Here is a 20,875-nt window from a genome sequence, read left to right as displayed (position 1 = left end):
AACCAAAAGGAGGATCTATTTATAACCTAGAGGTACAGGCAAGGGAAAAAAAAATTCAAGCAACACAAGCTAACTAACCCCTTTGTAAAAAACGCCGCTGGGAACAGTGGCACCTCCGCAGTGGCTGGTATAGAAATTCTCCGACCTGGTGCCTGGGCGCAGGACACTCTTTAAGACCCCCTGGCGCCTTCCCAATCGCTCCCCTCGGCCCGCAGAGCCTCACCTGTGTAATTACCCTCTGGCTAGCCTTCTTGCAGCTACCGCGGCCAAGTTTACACAATAAGAGGATCAGAAAGCTACGCGAGTCATCTCCTTGCGCCCAGCCCCCAGCCCCCAGCCCCAAACGAACTCTACGGGGCTGTCCCGGGTCGCCCCCTACCACCCCTAGCTCTGCGTGGCCAGGCCACAGGTCTGCCCCAGGCAAAGGTTCACGGCTGAGCCGCGCAGCCAGCCCGCTGCGGGCCCCTTCCGTCCCGTGCGGCCCGGGACTTCCTTCAGCCCCGCCGCACGGAGCGCCGCGCCTGCCCCTTTCCCCGCCGGAGAGTTGTTTTCATGGCTCCCTCGGCCGACCTCTGCTGCCTAACTCGCTCTCTTCTCCCGTCCCGATCCCTCCTCCTCTTGGCACTTCTCTCCGCCGCTCAGCCGGCGACTCACATCACACTCCCACCTCAGACCCGAGGCTCCGAGAGGCGCAGGGCGGGCAAGAACGGAGCGTGGCGCGCAGCGCCCCCCGAGGCTGCGTTAAGGGACCATCGGGGCCCGAGACTACAAGCCCGACGCGGCTCCCCTGCGCCCCTGTGGCCATCCACCCCCGCCTCAGCTGCCGCCTCGCTCTGCTCCCAGCGCTCAGCCCTAGCCCCGCCCGACTCGCACCCAAGCCCTGCGGCCCCCGGCCGGCCCGCCTGCCCCGTGCCTCTGCCAGCTCCTCGCCCGCCCGCTGTCTCTAGCTCTGGCGCCTCAGCTGGGGTCCCCCTCGCTTGCCCAGTTCTTTCTCTGCTGTTTGCCCTGTCAAAACACTGCCTGGATCACGTGTCCTAACAACAGCCAACCCACCGCTCGTCACTTCCTCCCTGGCGGCCTCTGCGGCGGGCGCCCGGTTGTTATGGCAACGCCCGGCGCGCCCCGGGGCGCTAGCTGCGGGGTCTGGGTTTCCGTGCAGGTGCGGGTCGGCTGCCCGAGCGCGGGGCATGCGGGCTGCGTGCGGCCCCCGGAGCCGGAAGGCCAGAGACGCGCAGAGCGCTCGGGCGCGCGCTCTTGCCTGCGCTCTGAGCCGGCTGCGGCGCGTCTGGGACCAGGAATCCGAGCTGCGCTATTAGAGCACAGGGTAACTGGGGAGATGTCATCCGAGGGCCTGCCCCAGACGTGAAGGATAATTATAGTCTCCTCCTCCACACGGGATGCTGGCGCAGAGTTGTTATCGAGCCTCAAGTGGATTGCGGCGCACAGTGGAACCGGGTCTAACGTAACGTGGTCGGAACAGGAGAGTAGCCATATGCGTCAGGCATTGAGGAGTTTAAGAACAAGCCCCCTCACCCCAGATTTCCCAAATCACTAGGGAGTTTAGTAGGATTCGGAACGCAAGCTCCTGAGGCACTGGCTGTACTAAAAATAACTTTTATAACATCTAAAACACTGACTCATGCCAGAAGGACACTTCTGACACCGTGTTATTGTTGGGGAGCTGTAATTTTCTTGTTGTGCTGTAACAATGTGACATTACACTTTGTGTTGTGATGTTGTGTCATCCCTCAAACACAAACAGATGACAAGGATCTGCTGTAATTTAAAAAAGCAATCCTAACAAGCACTAAAGCTATTAGCTACTCAGTTTATAGGCAAAGTACATGTGGGGTTGTGAGCTCAAAACAGAGGCAAGGAGAAGTACTAAATTTGCCATGCTCTTTGGTTTCATTAGAAAAAGCCTTTTTTTTTTTAGAAATAATTTTGCATACAAGAATCACAACAGGAAGGTATTAAGATAAATCTAAAGGTTATTTACTTTGGTCTTTGTATTCTTCTGTGGTTTCCAAGGTTTTACTGTATGTATTACTTTTACATCAGAAAAGATTTTGTAAAGTACAAGATTGGAAATTGCATTTTTTTTGTTTGCCTGACAGCCATCAAATACCTGAAATTTCTATTATGAAAAATTAGTAATATTTTCCAGATGTGTTCATATGTACTATAAAATTACATTCTCAACTGCCTTAAGAGTGTATCTAATCAAAACAGGACAAAACATACAGGAAAGTATCATTTTATTTTCAAAGAAATGTTCTGGTATTATTAAGATAAAACTTCTGACAAACGGCAACGATTCCTTAATCTATGTAATGGCTACAAATGTTAACTCTCTGGTAGATTTGACTTTGATATTATTGAATATTGTATTATGTAGTTTCTTTTATGGACTGACATTTTACTTGTTTTACAATCACTTCTCAATTAACCTTAGTAATGGGAGACAGAAAGAACAGTTACAGATAATCCAAAATCCTAAATTTAGCACAACAGCTGGGACCAGATAGATAACAGCTATTGTAAAAGGCTTACTGGGTGAACAAGGCAGCAAGATCTGTGGTTTAGTTCCTCTTCCTCTGCTTAATTTGCAAGAGGTACAAAGACCAGAAAAAAATATTGAGAGTAGAAGCTGAGAATATTGGATAATTTGGAGCGCTAACTAAAGAATTCTCTTTTAAATAATTAACAGCCCATGGATAAATGATGCTGTCTGAACATTTGTTAGACTATCTGGAAGCTTTTCATTGAGAATTGTAAGTCTGTTTAAAAATTGGAGATCATTATGGCAGTGGAAAAAGTATTTAAAAGAGGTGTGTTTTTAGTTATTCCTATTATTGTTTCATTCACCCAGCACACGTTTACTGAGCACTCACCATCTGCTAGGTACATGCTAGTCCCTGAGAATACAAAAGTCACCTAAAACAGGGTCACTACTCTCATGGAGCTTCTAGTACAACTATAGTTGCATGGCCTTGGTCAAGTCACACTCTTCAGCCTTCTTTCACCTATAAAGGTGAGGTGTTTGGACTCTGACAGTAATCTCTTTTCTTTCTAATTCTAAAACAATCCTGTAATTGCATAAAACATGCCCAGAGTGTGTGGAAATAAAAACCTACATACAACGGCAATTCTAAGTGTTGGTGACAAATATGTTTGTACCTTGGGGCACCCAAGCGAAACAAACATCTCTGGTTCATATTTGGAAAGGAGTGAGGGTGGGTGAAGCACGGAAGTCAAAACAGCTGGCAAGACCATACCCCTCTTCCATGTAATTTGTTCTCCATTTTGTTTTCCCCTAGTAGTCCAAAGACTTATGAGTAATTAACTTCAAAAAAGTTAACTCATCTTCAGCAAAGAGGTAATCCCCTCAACATTTTTTGTTGTTGTTGAAATGAGCATTGTATAACAAAACTGTATATTTAATGGTCTCTATAAGTTCTCTTACTGATGAAGGTAACTGGTTTGCTCACTTATGTGATACAAGGCTATTACCATACCCAAGGCCATGGAAGCAGTCCGGGCTGTGAGAATGAGCTCCACCGAAGTAGGGACTGGTGCCTTTTTCTTCTTGTATCTCTAGCACCAAGCAAAGGACCTGGCACAGAGTGGGAGCTCAATACTGATAAAATTTTCTTGTACATGCCCACAAACTGGACCTCTAATACTGATGGGCATTTTCTCTGCAGTGAGATCAAGCTAGAGTGTTGGGAAATCATTGGGTGGCACAAACTTCATAAGTGAAGGATACATTTTCATTACACTTTTGGTGTTTTCTCATAATAGTAGGAACATGTTGTGGGTTGAATTGTGACCCCTAAAATGATATGTTGAAGTTCTAACCCCTGTACCTGTGAATGTGAACTGATTTGGAAATAGGGCCTTTGCAGATATAATAAAGTTAAGATGAAGTCATGCTAGGTTGGGATGAGCCCAAAATCCAATTACTACGGTCCTTATAAAGTGAGAGAGATTTGAAGACAGAGGACATACAGGGAAGATGGCCATGTGACAATGCATTAGAGACTGGAATGATGCTGCAAGCCAAAGAACGCAAAAGATTGCTGGGAGACACCAGCATCAGTAAGAGCAAGTGAGGATTTCCCCCCCAGAGACTTCAAGGGGAGGATGGCCCTGCTGATGCGTTGATGTTGTTCTTTTTGCCTTCAGAACTGTGAGGGAATCAATTTCCGTTTTTAGCCACTCAGGTTTGTTGCATTTTGTTACTATAGCTCTAGGAAAGTAATATAGAACTTTAACAAAGAATGCTGCCATCGTTTGTTCTTGGCCTGTAAATTGTGTTGCTGATATTGCCAAGTTTTCTAAAAGTTCCAGGTTCTGAATGGTCACCAAATTGTGGAGATCTTTATTTCTGTACAAATTACAGTAAATCAGTTGCAAATGTGAAGAAAATCTCTCAAGTGTCACAAAGGAACAACTTTACAACCTACAGTTAAGGAAATGGTCATGAATAAGTGGTTGAAAATCATCAAGTGAAAATAGGCTATTTTAAATATGGTGATTGGTAGATCTGTTTCATCATAAACTATTGTGGAAATAAACAATAGTACAATTAATTAAAATGTATAAATAAATCTAGTCTTGCACAGTAACTAGAAAAATAAATCAAACTGTGTACTTTTGTTCTTGAAGCAAAGAGATGAAAGGCAAACTATCCTTTCCATAGCTAAATCGTTTCCAGTGACTCATTTTAAATTTATTGCAGGTCAATTTTTCTAAGGGGGAAAGATTGGGGAGTCATTGCTAAGGTATTGGTTCATGTGAACAACCCTCCACCTTCCCTTAAATTGGTTGGGTGGTTTGTCCTCTCCTGTTTGTCTATCTTCTGTAACCACAGGTATAAGGAAGTGAAAAATGATTCTGGTTCCTGCCTGCAGAAGCGACTGTAGTACTAAGAAATACAAAAGCCTGTAAACTTCAAACCATGGAAACCTTTACTCTGAACGTTTGCTGAGCTACTGAAGTTCTCTGAACTGTCAAGACTTAAGATGTTTTCAAAACTTAATAATAATTGCTCACTTTTGTGACAGTAATTGTGCTTGGTACTTCACATATATTATATATTTGATCATATCACCCTCTCATCTTGTGGATTAGGAAACTGAGGCTCAGAGAGATGAATAACTTTCCCAAGGCTACAGTTAATAAGTGGAAGGAAACTGCTTCCTAAATGGACTCATTTTAATTTCCATTACAACTTTATGAAGTAGGTTAAATTATTCCAAGATTTTCAAATGGGGACACTAGGCTCAGAAACATTGAGAATGGTTGCACATTTAGAATGTAAATTGGTTTATATAAACTTAGGCTCAATGCTTTGAGATACAAGTTCTAAACAGAATGGCTCTGGTTTATTTTATGTAAACTCCAAAGAGCAAATAGTCACACTTAGTTGATCATAGCAGCTCACATTTCTTGAGCACTTTAGTAAGCATTATACTGAGTGCTTCATAGGTATTAGTTCATGTAATTTTCACAACATCCCTATGAAGTATTGTTATCCCTATTTTATAATCAAAGAAACAGGAAAAGGGAAGTTAAATAACATGCCCAAAGTCAAGCAATTAGGAAGTGGCAGAGCCAGGATTCGTACCTAAGGAGCATTACTATAGAGTATAAATTCTTAACCACTACCTGATACTGGTCCCATTTAGTTTGGTTTTCCACCCAAACTCTGCACGTTCCTGCCACTAAGCCTTTGTCATTTCCCCCACATAATATCCCTCCCCACTCCCCAATTCCTCTCGAAACTCTTCTGGACTTTTAGGAACCCCAAGTCTTACCCCACAATGCTTTCTAGAGCCTACACTCACACACACACACATCTGTTTTTTCTCAGAACACATATTTTATTAATGATCTTAAAACCACATATTCATTTCATCTCTTTAAGGGCAGAGATGACCTGTGGTCTCAAGTTCCTTTGCATTTTTTGTGTTGAGTGGCACTATCCTGGCAAAGACTCAAATGATTATTGAAGACCTGAAGCCATCACTATTCTGTAGAACTGCTCCAGCTAATACAGTAGCCAATGGCCACATCTGGCTGTTGAGTACTTGAAACGGAACTACTGAAACTGAGAGAACTTTCATTTTCTTTTTCTTTTTTTAATTGGGGAATATTGGGGAATAGTGCACCCGCCCAGGGCCCATCAGCTCCAAGTCGCCGTCCCTCAACCTAGCTGTGGAGGGCCCAGCTCAGCTCCAAGTCCAATCATGATCCCCAATCTTTAGTTGCAGGGGGCGCAGCCTACCACCCCACGCAGGAACCGAACCAGCAACCCTGCTGCCGAGAGCTCTCCCTCCAACCAACAAAGCCATCTGCTCCCCCAACACGCCCCCCCAACCCCAAGACCAGCGGGAGCTCGCCATCCCCAATCCAGCTGTGGAGGGCGCAGCTCACTGGCCCATGTGGGAATTCAACCAGCAACCCTTTTGCTCAGAGCTCACGCTCCAACCAACTGAGCCATCCGTCTGCCCTATTTTAATTATTTTAAATATAAATTTAATGACTGATTCTTGGTTCCATTATTAGAAAATCAAGTATGTTTGGAACAAGTTGGATATATGAGTCTACTTTTTCCAACTGCAAATTTTAGAAATTCTAAATATAAATCAATTATTTCTAATGAAAATTTAGCATCCAATTTGAAATGTGCTGCAAGTGTAAAATATGAACCAGATTTTGAAGATTTAGTATGAAAAAAGCAGAATGTAAAATATCTCTATTAATATTTTTGAAATATTGATTACATTTGAAATTATCATACTTTAGATATATTGAGTTTCTTTTCATTTTTTTAAGTACTCCAATTGGAAAGTGTAAAGTTACATATGTAACTCACTTAGTATTTCTATTTCACAGGACTGCCCTAGGGCTTAGTGGCTTAGTAGCTTAGCAGCAACAAGACAAAAGACATTTGAAAATCAGCTATGCTCTTCAGCCAAATGATGTCTTCTAGCAGAGCACATTCTGGGCTAAGGGAACTTGCTGCTTTCCCTTTTCCCGTCAAGAGTTCCATGCATCCTAATGAGACTTGAATGTATCACAGCAGTGAATGACCCTTCAAAATACACACTTTAAACCCAGTAGAGTTTTCCCAGAAGTTATTTTTATCTTCATGCCTGTTAAAGAATCACACACAGAACTAACTACTTTACTCCAAACACTGAGCTATTTTCAGAAGCAGCGATGGGTGGACTTCACCAAACAGTTAAATTCTTCATGATCTGATAGAGACATTAAGTCTGTTATAAATCAAGTTACTGATCCTTTAAATCTTTTCATCAGAATATATCAGTTCATTGCATCTTAATGAGAATTCTATGATGGTGATGTACATGGTAAAAAAAAATAGAATTCATACCATTTGACCTGAAAAGTAGATATAAACAATAGCAGTGATCTCCATTTCAAAATGTACATAATAAACTAAATGATCAGATATTTCAGAAAAATCGTTTTTGAGTTTTCATCTTCAAAATGGTTCATAAGAAGAATCTTTCCTTAGGTTATTATGTTAGGTTTTAGGAAAGAAATAAAAGGTTTGTAAAACTGCACAAAAATAATGCAGAAAATCCCCAACTCCTTTTCACAAATGGGAATACTCTTAATTGAAACTAAATTCTTCACATGTACCAGATAGAGTACGATAAAGTAATCTGTAATTTTTTTTAATAAATCAAATTTCTGCTGCTTCTATCAGAACCCAAATGCTCAATGCAGCATAAAGAGAATTCGAGAAGTAATTCCTTTATTTGCCTGCAGTATATAATCTCAATAATTCCATACTGCCATGCTTCTGAGAGAATGAACATCTGCTACCTTCTCATTCCAAATAGCACAGGCAAAATTCTGTACTTGCAACTCAATGTAAATGGTCTTTGTTTCCAAAATGTTATTTCTGTCTAATATAGTTTAATTCAATTCATCATTCATTGAACTTTGTATGCCAAATAGTTTGCTGGGCCCTAGAGAGACAGAAACCAGAAAAGCAAAGACCTTCAAAAATTTTGTTAAACCAAAAGGATACAGCCATGTAACTTAACAACTACAATTTAGTTTGATGAAGCAATAAAAAACAAAACAAACAAAAAAAAAATCACGCATAAAGAAAATAAGTGATATAAAGAAGAAAAAGTTGCTTCTCTCTGGGAGAGAAAGTTGCTAAAAAAGGAAAAGAGAACATATTGGCTATGTGTTTTGAAGGATGAATAGGAGGTCATCAGACAGGCAAATGGGATGGTATGGAGATGGGGAAACTTGCTCCTAAGAGACGAAACAGCATGACACCGAGGCATGGTAGAACATATTTTGTTCAAGATGCCAGATTACAAGGTCAGATTCAAGGAAGTTAAATGCAAGTAATAGGTACAATATTAGACAGAGGGGTTTTTTTTGTGTTTTTTTGCCTTTGGCACCAGTTCTTCATCCACCCCCATATCCACGTCTTTCCCATGTAACTTGCAGTCCCTCCCAGTAATATGTCAGAATACATTTCCCAGCTCCAGGTTCAGCCACATGAGTTGCTTTAATGAACAGAATGAGGCTGAAGTGACAGTTTTGAGCTAGATCTTAAGAGGTCTAGGCTGTTTGCTCTATTGTGACTCTGCCATTACCATGAAAAACAGATAGGTGCCTCAGCTAACCTGCTGGTCCCTAGAAGATTAGCCACCTCAGCTGACCCACAGATAAGCTCAGCTTTGATTAGCAGAACCACCACAGCCAACACATGCAGCTATGAATATAAATTGTAGTTTTAAGTCACTACATTTTGGAATGGTTTTTTGCACGGCATTATTGCAGCAATAGCAAACTCATTCAGCCATAGTACTGAATTGGAATTTTATCTTGTGGATGACAGAAAACTATAAAGGATTTTAATAAATAAACAATTAGATTATTTCACAAAGATGGCTTCAGCAGCAAAGTGGAAGATAGAGATGGAAAGAGGATGGTGGGAGAGGCAGTGGCACAGAACCTATTCCAAAGGTAAACTACAAAAGAAAGATCACAGAGGCCACTGAGGGCTGGGGTAGTGGTGGGGACTAGGGGTATAAAGTATTTCATTTTAGACACATTAATTTTGAAAATCCTATAAGCATCTAGACAGACATTCTGAAGGCAAAGAAAGCTTCTGCTTTGGAGCTTGGAGATGAAGTCCATCCAGATCAGATATATATGACTCAGAAATCATCAGCATAACAAATGGTACATACTTATGGGTGTAGATGAAGATATCATGGGATACAAGAAGGACGGGAGCTTAGCAATGTTGGCTGTTGCAGAATAAGTCAAATGAGGTAAGGACTGAGAAATATTCTTTTGATTTGGCAATCGTGTCACCCATAAGAGAGGGAACAATTTTGAAACTCTTTGACAAATGGACAGCGGTAGCCTGGGCCCAATTGAATTCACTGTGTATTCATAAAATAACTCACAATTGGGAAATTCACAGTATCATTGCTTTAAATCTGATCACTACTTCACACCAAATCAATGTGACATAATTCGGAGAATAGTTGATAGATTTACCCTGCGCACAAGTTTTGTGAATTGAGCATCATTTGTACTATTCCCCAGAAAGACCATTATCTATGACCTCACGAAGTGTTCCAGCTAAATCCAACATGCAGAGATTTCACAAAGATTGTTTTTCTGAGAGTAATGTACCTCAGAACTATTTTCTGATTTATAGGAATGTCACATACGAAAAAAAACAAAAAACCCTCTCCAGCTCGTATTCCTAAGTGCCCATGTATTGAATTTCCCTTCAGGGTGCTGTAATCATGACATATTTTCCTCTCAATAAATCACGACTCATTTCTGACTCTTCATCAGGATACACCAGGATGACTCTAGGACTAGATAGTGACGGCTTGTCCAGCAAATGAAATCCACACAGCAACCAGTGAACATAAAATAAAATCACTATGGCTGTTTGGATTGTTAGATATTGATACAGGACAGACCCTCATTACTGCTTTTAAAAGTAAGGCAGCACTTGGCCAAGGTGCCTCAGGGTACCTGCCTCATTTGTAGCCCCCCCCCCTTTTGCCATGTGACCCTACCTCCCTGGCCACAGGTGATGGGACTTGGGATCCATCCCTGACCTATAGGTAACCCTTTATAGGCCGGCAAGCTCTTAAGTCAAGAACTGCAATTAGACTGCTGGAGGTGCTGCCAGCCCCAAATGCTGGGAATGATGGTCCATTTTTCCTGAAGCTTGGCTGTACTCCTGCTGACGTTTCTTTGTCTTCCTTGCATGGCTTCATGAATCCTTCCTATAAACCCCTACAACAAAGGCAACCTGAGCATCTCTGATACTTGAAGCTGGAAAGAATCTAACACAATTTTACACTGCTTTTAAATCATGAGTAAAAATGTAAAGATACATTATCGCATTAGATTCCCTATACATGTCATTAATTATTCAATCAACGATATGTACTGATTATCTATTATATGGCAGACATGTACTAGCGTTAGGAATTTAGGAGTGAACAAGACTGACGTGACTCCTTCCTGTATGGTGCTGTGGTCTAGCCCGGAATACTTAGATTACTTGGATCTTAATATGAACTATATGGACAAACCTAAACTTAATATGTCTCAGAAGCTTGTGATCTACATTTGTTTGTTTTCTTTTGTTTTAAATACTCATGGTTTCCCCAATATATTACATTAATAAAGGTATAGTATTAAAATGCATGTCTTAATACTTTAAGGACACTTACACTTATATCAAAATAAAGTTTAGTTCAAAGCCTTCTGAGTTTTACCACATCTGAAACAAAGCAAATAGCAGGATTAACCAAATTGTAAACTATTAACTAGAACATGGTCCTTAAGCAGAGTCAGAAGCAAAGTAACAAATGAAGCTTGCAGAAATCAATCATAGAAGAGAATAAACTGATGACACTTCCATGCCAGGATTTTGCAATCGTGGTAATGTGCCACCTATAAATGAAAGTGAGTCCTAAAGAAAGAAAGCTGAACATTTTTCTTTATCCTAAGTAAAAGATAAATTGAAAATTAATGGCATGGTTTTTCCAAGATAACAAGGCCGAAAATAAAGATACAGGTGATTCATTAAACTAGATTGAAGAAAAATGGAGAAGATGGAATCTGGTGCTTGGTGAAATTGAAATGTCAAGGAAATGACATTGATGCCTCCTGCTTGTAACTCAATAGTCAAGCAAAAAATTTTAATGCTATATTTCTTAGACCGACTAAAATTAAGAGTGAATGTCTTTCTCAGTGGAGATAAGATGGTCCAGTGGGAGTAAAAAGTTGGGGGAACACTGTTAAGCTCTTCAGAGTTTCTCAGACTAGCTATTTACTTGGAGCACCAAGGGACTGATATGCTCTAACCGTATATCCCCAAAAATAAGACCTAGCTGGACCATCAGCTCTAATGCGTCTTTTGGAGCAAAAATTAATATAAGACCTGGTCTTATTTTAATGTAATATAAGACCAGGTCTTATATAATGTAATATAATAATAAGACCTGGTCCTATTTTAATATAAGACTGGGTATAATATAATATAATATAATATAATATAATACTGGGTCTTGTATTAATTTTTGCTCCAAAAGATGCATGAGAGCTAATGGTACAGCTAGGTTTTATTTTCAGGGAAACATGGTAGTTATATTCTACCATTCAATTTTTTTCAGGCTTTCCTTCCAAGATACACAAATGCCTCAACACCTGAATTTTAAATTGCTGTATGAGACTTAGTCTGGTTACAATAGTACTGCCATAGAAATTATCTCTCATTGTTTTCAATTCAATAGGATGCAATTTAAATGTCTATAGTTCTCTAAGCAGAGAACACAGACAACATTAGAAATTAGAGAGATATGTGGTATATAAAATTGAAAACAACAAAAGAACAAGACAAACAAATGAAGGAACAAAAACTCATAGACACAGACAATAGTTTAGTGGTTACCAGAGGGTAAGTGGGGAGGGGGGTGGTAGATGAGGGTAAGGGGGATCCAATATATGGTGATGGAAAGAGATCTGACTCTGGGTGGTGAACACACAATGTGATATATAGATGATGTATTACAGAATTGTACACCTGAAATCTATGTAACTTTACTAACAATTGTCACACCAATCAACTTTAATAAAAATAAAAAAAGAAATTAGAGAGATGATGTAACTATTTCTACAGAAGATAATTTTAATTACCACAAAATTTTATTTGTATAATTTTATACAAACAAATTTGAGAATTAATATGAAGTCGATAATCTTATGGAAAATATAAACCATAAAATGGAATCAAGAACTGATAGAGAACCTGACTAGACCAACCATCATTTAAGCAATAGAAAAGTTAGTTAAAGATCCTAAAAAAGATACCAGGCCCAGAAGAGTTTATGAGAGAATTCTACCAAACAATCAAAGAACAGATAATTCCTTTGTTACATAAACTGGCCAGAGCAAAGAAAAGGACAAAAAGCTTTCCATTTCATTCTGAGACAAACATAATCCTGATAACAAACCAAAATAGAAAGCACTTACCACCCCCAAGAAAACACAAGAAATAAATTTCATTTATGAACATAGAAGCAAAACTCCCCAGTACAGTAAATATTAGCACAGAATCTGGTAGTTTATGAAAGGACTATTACATTATGACCAAGAGTTTATTCTAGGAACACAGGACTGCTTCAATGTTATGAAGTCTATTAATACAAATCACCATACTTTCTGATTAAAGGAAATAGGAACCAAGCGATCATTTTATGCTGAAAAATACGCAAGACAAAATTTAATACCATTCCTATTAAAATGCCTTAGAGAGCTAAAAAGAGAAGAAAACTTCCTTATAGAGAATTTACCACAACCGTATAGCAAGCATCATACTTAATAGTGAAACATCCAAAACCAGCATTCCCTTGAAAATTGCGAACAGGAATACCTACTTCCACCCCTACTATTGGCTATTACATTGGAGGCTTTAATCAACATACAGGAAACATACAGGAAAACAGGCATCAGATATAAGGAAATGGAAAGGCTGAGAGAAAACTACTTCAGAGGTTATAGTTAAACTAGTAGAACTAATAAGAGAATTCAGTACTACAGTCAAGTATATGATAAACATTTAAAAAAGTAATAGTCTGTAATCCTCCAACAATAACCAGTTAGAAAATGTTAGGGAAAGGGGATCTTTTCAAAACAGCAACAAAGCCACTACATCACTTAAAAACACATCTAATGAAAAATGCTAAAGATTAACATGAAAGAAACAATGACATAAAAGAAGCTTTAAATAACTGGAAAGACAGACTATGTTCCTGGATAGGAAGACTCAGCATTTTAAAGATAAAGTTTCTCAATCTATAAATTCAATGCAACCTCAAACAAAATCTCCAAAGAGATTTTTAATGGAATTTGACAAGTTGATTACAAAAGTTTACATGAAACACTAGAATTACGCTTAACACAGTAAAATGCTTACACTAAGAGCATGTGAAAACTAATACCAGTTAATGGAATGGCCTCTTTAAGCCTTGCTTCTCAGACTTACATAGAAAAGTGTATTAACTGAGGGGAATGGCAGATATGAGTGCCTGCACTATTTAAATCCCTCTCTTCTCTCTCACACCTAAATTTGCTTTCTCTTTTCAACCACTATAGGTGAAGTCTCTAAATTAAGTCACTACAGGATGTGACCGCTTTGCACTTTGATACATTTCTTTCAAATATACAAGCCTAGACTTTTGCAACTTCTCACATCAGTCTTTTTTGCATTTCTTAGTTACTTAAACCCCCAATCAAGTACATTTTAATATATGATTGCTTAGTATTACAGCAAATCATCACCATTTCTCTTTTGAGGCTCAAGAAGCCATAGAAATTTGACCTGGTGCCTTTGTGTTAGGTCAGCCAGAAAACACAAAATACAAACAATGCTGAAACAAAACATTTGTAACACACACAAAACCCCACTGTTTTACAACAGCACTGTTGCCAAAATGAGAAAAACACATTACACATGTTTTTAAAATGTAACTTAAAAATATATTTTGTCTCACCAATTTCTCTGGATCACCATACTTTCCTCTTTTAAATTTAATAATTACTATATGTTCTTCGACAGCAAAAGAAGAACAGTGGAAAGAGTTATCACCTCCTTTCTGACTATGTTTTAAACATTAGGTTTTCCAAAAAATTTATGTTTTCTTCTTTCATCGGTCTACAGGTACTCTCTGAACTAGCCAAACCTTTGACTATGCCACACATGTTAATCAGCTTCCAAATCTACAATTCTGTACCTATCTTTCTTTCTCATGATCCCCAGACCTCAGCTATCTACCTCCCCCAGGATGACCCACAGATCCTTCCTCAGTATGTTAAATCAATAACATTTTTTAATTCTTATTCCCTGAAATTTCTACTCCTCTCCTGCCTGCCTCCCCTCCCCTTTTTTTTGAGATGTATCACCATCTCCTATTCATTCATACAATATCTCCTGAGTAGCTGCTATGTGCCAAACACTGCTCTAGGTTTGGAACTACAGTGACCAAAACAAAGACCCCTGTCCTCATGGGGCTTACATTTTAGTAAGAGGAGTTAGAAAATAAGTTGAATAACTGATAGAATACACAAAAGGCAGGAAAACACAGAGCAGAGTCAGTGGGACTTGAAGAGAGTCTGTTTTATATAGGGTTGTCGGGGTAGGCCTAATTGCCATGCTCTCAAGGAGGTTAAAGGAGCAAAGACTTGAAGAGTTTTGAGCAAAGATGAAGTAGTTAAGGGAGTTGGCACGTGTCTAACTTAAGGAGGACTGCTACCGACTGAGGGGAGAGTCAGTGCAAAGGCAGAAACATTCCATTGTATGTTTGAAAAGAGTTACTGTGGCTGGAACACTGTGAGTTGGAGAGGGGGTGGAAGGGGTGGGTGGAAACAATAGGAGATGAGGTCAGAGAGAGGATAGGGGTCCAGATCATACGGGGCATAAGGACTTTGGCCCCAAAGGGGCCAAATAGTAGGGCCTTGAGCAGAGACATTATGTAATCTTGCTTATGTTTTAAAAGTGCCCTCTGATTGCTCTGTTGAAATTAGACTATAGTGGGGCAAGAACAGACACTACTAGCCGGTTTGTAGGATATTATTGCAATGTTCGTTGGATATTAAGAGCTAGTGTGGCTTGTACTGCCATCATCCCTCTTACCTAAGCTCGGGGCCTCAGGGAACTCCTCTAGTCACTCCTCTCTCCCACTTCCCCAGCCATTTCCCAACCTGTTCCCAACACACACACCTCAATTCTATTTTCAAATACCAGGCCTCCATTTGGGTTTATCTAAACCATTGAAATGGCCTCCTAACTGGCCTCCCTGCCTCCAGTTTATCCCTCCTCCTAGTCTATTCTATCAGCCGGGTTATCCTTCTAATCACAAGGAATCTTAACATGGAAGGCACACATAGAATTCACTGGGTGTGTGACCTTGGTGAGAAACGTGCATTTTCATCTTCACTAACATCTCACTGAAAGTTAGTATTTCCTTTGATGAAGAAGGTAACAAACCATAGTATTAGCGGAACCCATGACTGTCATCAACAGAAATTACAGATATCTTCATATCACATTTCAGTTGAAACATGTATCTCAAGACATCACTTACACTCATTGCTTTGACATTATGATAATCATTAGACCTACCAGTAGGTCTTTCTTTAATGTGCTAAGAACAACAAATATCATAATTAAGAAGTATTTTTAACATTCTTAGATTCCTTTTCATTCCTATGTATTTTAATTTATACATTTAAAATGATTATTCTTAGGAATTCATAGGCTTTACTAGACTTCCAAAGGGGTTCGAGGCCAGAAAAGATATCTAGTATTGTCAGACCTGATCTTATTACCGCCATGCTTTCAAATTCCTCAGGTGGCTTGCCAGCACACAAGATAAAGTCCCAAATTTTAACAGTGCTGACAAGGTTCTCCACACTACGCTGGGCTCACTTTTTCTACTTTATTACAAGTCATTCCTCATCTCCGTCACTGCATTCTGGCCACTCTTGAGCCCTGCTGGTCCTTGCAACTTGGCCCTTTCATTCCTCTGGACATTTGCTGCTTATGTTCCCTTTTCCTGCAGGGCTTACCCAACCACGGAAAACTGCTGCTCCATCTTCAAGACCCATTCTTTTCTAGTACTGTCTCCTCTTAGGCCAAATTACGTTCTCCTTCATTCATGCTCCCACTGCACATCACACATACCTTTTCACATCCTATAGTGGTCTTGCTTGACTAGTTTGCCTCTCGCTGAACAGTAACACCTCATGGGAAGAGATTATCTTACATACCTTGGAGCCCTGAAGGGTGTTAACAGATGCTCCACAAATGACTAGTTGAACTGAACTAAGTTACTACCTTTTTAGAAAATTTATCTGATAACATGACTCACTTTAACTCATAAGAATATGATGAACTATGCCTCAGACTTTTTTCCTCAGTCTTCTTATTATCTGTAGCTTAAGAACGGGAAATTCTATTTGCTTTTATTCTACTAATAAATTTGTTAGCAAGTCATAGACTAGAAGAAGACATTTGTAATACACATATCTACAAAGGATTCAGAATCACCATTAAAAAAGATTCCTACAAATCAATAAGAAAAAGACAACCAGTCCAATAAAAACTGGGCAAAAGACTTGAAAAGGAACTTGGAAAAAGAGGATATCCAAATGGTCAATAAAATCTGAAGTAAAGCTCACAAGGGCTTTGTATGATTCATCAGGGAAACACAAACTAAAACCACAATAAGAGACTACCATTTCCATCCCAGAAAGTCGAAGATTTAGGAGACTGACAATATCAAGTGTTTTCAAGGTTGTAGATATCATAAATTGTTGGTGGGGGGTGCAAAATGATACGATCTCTTTGGAAAACCATTGTTAGTTCCTACTAGAGTTAAATATGCAGTTGTTCCATTATACAACAATTTCATTCTTTATCTCCAAGAGAAATGAGTGCATGTGTTCTCTCACATTTATAGCAGCTTTATTCATAAAATCCAAAAGATGAAACAACCCACATGTTCATCAACAAACAGATAAATTGTGATACATGTATATAATGGAGCACTATCCATCAATTTGAAAAAAAAGGATAATTGGCTCTAGCAACAAAATGAATAAATCTCAGGGATTCTATGTTACATGAAAGAAGTCATACACAAAAGAGTTCTAATACATGATTCCAATTATATAAAGCTTAAGAACAAGCAAAACTAAAAGCTGTTTCTAGAAATCAGAAAAGAGATCAACAGTTCAGGGAATAGAATGAAAAGTGCACAAAAGAATCTCATGGGATGCAGGAAATATTCTAGTTTCATCTTGATGGTGGTTTTCCAGATGTATACATAAGTAAAAATTCAAACTACATGCTTAAGATTAGTATACTTTATGTACTTTACTATATGTATGTTATTACTAAGTAAAATAAATAAAGTTGGTCAAACCTGCAGGAGCAGTGGTGTTTTGGGAAACTCAAACCATGGCAAAAAATCCACTTGGAAAATGGTTTTAATATAGTCCAAACCAAACCACCAATTGACCCAGTGGAAAGAATAAGAAAGCTATTCTTGGATGAGTAAAAAGGAGAATGAAAATAGAAGTATTTTGAAAGCAAAATCACCCCACACAAATGTACCATGTTCATAAAAGCGTGCCCCAGCTGTGGACCCGTAACAACCTGGGTTAAGCCAATGGTTCATAAATCACTGAACACCGTGACAATATTGGCCTCCTAACCATTAATCAGTACATGTTTAATTTTCACAGTTTATTTTTATTGAGATATAATTGATGTATAGCATTGTGTAAGTTTAAGGTGTACGACATGTTGGTATGATACATTTATGTATTGCAATATGATTACCAATGTAGGGTTAGCTAACACCTCATGCCTACTTCCTACTTCCTCTTTTCTTGTCTGTGTCTCCACACTGACAGCACTTGGGACTAAAGAACATTTTATTCCTTTCGCAGTTCAGGCGTGAGACAGAAAAATGAGTTGTAGGGAGATCGTTTGGCTAAGGAGAAAGGGTGTGATCTCCAAGCCTCACACTCTCACATCCTTGTAAGTACACCCAGCCATCCTGGATCGGTCCTCCTAATGCAACCCCCAAATCTCTTCAGTCCTGCCTCGTGCCTTCCACAGCCTTTAGTATAGTCTCCTAATTAGTCTTCTTTCCTCAGCTGTCCTCTCCACCCCCGATTCCACTGTCTAATAGCCAGAATGATTTACCCAAAAAGTAGGTCCAATCATGTCATTGCACTTAAGTAGTTCCCTTTGTTTCAGAATAAAATCCAAACTGTATGGTGGCAAAGAAGGCCGTTTATGATCTGTCCATGCATATTTCCCTCCAGTCTTATCTCCTCAGCAGGCATTCTGTGCAAGTCCTTAGAATGTGACATCACATGCAAATGTCCCCAGGTTAGCCCTCGGAGGATCACCACAAAGCAGAGTTCTAGGGGTGTCTTATCTTGCCCCCTTCTGTAGTACTTGGATTTAGTATTTGTGAGAATCGGAGGAGTACTAGTGACATCAGCAGCAATTCTGTCGTCTGGTTTCTTGCCCTTTTCTCCCAGAACTGTCAGCTGTAGCGTGAGATTTCCAAACCTGGCATAGATTAATTAGTAGATATGGGGGTTTCCAGAACACAGCTTCCTCTTCTTTAATACTCAAAATATGTTTGTGTGTGGCATCAAGTACTTTATTCTCAAGGTATAAATCCTTTAGAATATAAACGTTAGATTCTTAGTATGGAATTAGATTAACCACCAGTGGAGGAAGAAGGTAGATACTTAGTCTCTTTCTAGTCCTTTCACATGGACAACACTGTCACCTTCTTGGTGGGGCTTTCCATGCCAAATTAAAATTTGCTCAGAACCAGATTATGTTAAACTACAAATCCCTCAGAAGAAATACAGGAGCATGAATAATATGTATTAATGTCTGTGGGTAAAGTATCAAAACCTGTGGATATTGCCTATGCAGCTGCAGGGTTGGAAGCCTATAATACATTATCAGTAGTACAGGGGCACAAACCTAGCATCCAAGATTTGGCTTCAGGGAGTCTCTACCCCTTCCTCCCCTATAGAAAAATGTTGTGAGCAGATATATTTTGGGAGAAAAGGAGTCCACAGCTTTTGGATTCTCAGAGGGATCTAAGACCACTTCAAAAACAAAAAAGCCTTAGAGTGATTAGGCTTATCATTTATACCTAGAAGCAAGTACCCATCACACTCAAAGAAGTGATATCTAGCAAACTTGAATACTTCAGACCAAACTGCTTACAATTCCTGAACACAATTAAAGATAATCAAGCAATATATTACTATTGTTTTAAAATTGCCGCTTTCCTTTATTGGAAAGAAAGCAAGACAGACTTCTTGTCTCATGGAAGTAATCTCTGGTTCAGATTTTCTTATATATATATTTACCTCAAACATATCTTTCTTTGGCAAAGAAAGAAAAAAGAAAGAAAGAAAAAAGAAAGGAAGGAAGGAAGGAAGGAAGGAAGGAAGGAAGGAAGAAAGAAAGAAAGAAAGAAAGAAAGAAAGAAAGAAAGAAAGAAAGAAAGAAAGAAAGAAAGAAAGAAAGAAAACTTTAACTAAAGCAAAGATATCCCTTGCTTATGGTTAGGTCATCAAACCATCAGTTCTCCCTAAGCTAACTTATAAATTTAACATGATCCCAATAAAATTACTTTTACATTCTTTTCTTTTTCTAGACAGGTTGATATTGAAAAACCTCTATTCTTAAAACAATGTGGTGGTGGCACATGAATTAGAGTGATCAATGGAATAAAATGGAAAATCCAGAATAAGCACAAGTACATATGGAAATACAGAATATGATAAAGTGATTTTTTTTCTCAAATCACTGAGGCATAAAAAATCAAGGACTTTGATATCCCAATACAACTGGATAGTCATTTAGAAAAAGATAAATTATACCCTTTCTCACATCACACACAAAAATAAACTTTAAATGGGTAAAGAATCTGAATGTGAAAAATGAAACCATGATAATACTAAAAGAAAACATAGGTGATTTTCTCTATAATGTGGGTATAGGGAAAGGATTTCTAATCATGATTCAAAATCCAGATGCAATAAAGAAAAAACAAATATATTTGACTATATAAAAATTTTAAATTTTGCATTAAAAATGCTAAGAAAAATTAATATACAAATGAGAAATTGGGAGAGAATATCTGTAATATGTATAAAAGAAAGGTCTAATATTCCTAATACATAAATTTTTTTTTTTTTTTTTTTTTTAAGGAGAACAGAGCTCACAGTGGCCATGTGGGGATTGAACGGGCAACCTTGGTGTTATCAGCACCACACTCTAACCAACTGAGCTAACTAGCCACCAGATAAAGAATTTTAAAGATAGAGAAATAAGATCAAAATCTTATAGGAAAATGGGCAAAAGACATGAATGAACAATCACAAAGGATAGAAAAATGGCATTTAAGAGATACTTAATTTCACTCATAATCAGCGAATTTTTTTCCAGGTGTTTACTCAAGGGAAACAAAACATACGTCTATACAAAGATTTGTACACAAATGTTCATAGCAACTATGATGTGGTAGTTCCAAACTAGAAAATTACAAATGTCTATTATCACATGAATAGATAAACAGTTTTCCTTTTGTTATTTATTTCTAACTTCATCCCATTTATAGTCAGAGAAGATACTTTGTATGGTATCTAAATTTTTAAATATATTGAGACTTAAGTTGTGCCCTAACATACTCGTATAGTTGATGCTAATAAATGTCCCATG

At 38.8% G+C, this 20,875-nt stretch overlaps 1 protein-coding gene across 8 annotated transcripts in view; it reads right to left on the bottom strand.

Annotated features, from left to right (window-relative positions):
* The window catches only part of ATOSA (atos homolog A), a 110,861-nt gene that overhangs the window by 83,988 nt on the left and 5,998 nt on the right, over positions 1-20,875 (bottom strand). Inside the window, exon 1 of one of the 8 annotated variants that reach the window (XM_019747075.2) lies at positions 1,054-1,301. The exons of 1 other annotated variant lie outside the window; for it this stretch is intronic. The gene's annotated coding sequence lies outside the window, so the exon portion shown is untranslated. Of the gene's footprint in view, positions 1-78; positions 1,016-1,053; positions 1,302-20,875 lie in introns of those variants that run through there. 6 more of the 8 variants (XM_019747077.2, XM_019747071.2, XM_019747070.2 and 3 more) reach the window with 6 other exon arrangements.

Source organism: Rhinolophus sinicus, linkage group LG03 (genome assembly GCF_036562045.2).
Source record: "Rhinolophus sinicus isolate RSC01 linkage group LG03, ASM3656204v1, whole genome shotgun sequence".
NCBI classification, from domain to species: domain Eukaryota; kingdom Metazoa; phylum Chordata; class Mammalia; order Chiroptera; family Rhinolophidae; genus Rhinolophus; species Rhinolophus sinicus.
The sequence above is the reverse complement of the archived record's forward strand: the minus strand, read 5'-3'. Positions and strand labels throughout refer to the sequence as shown.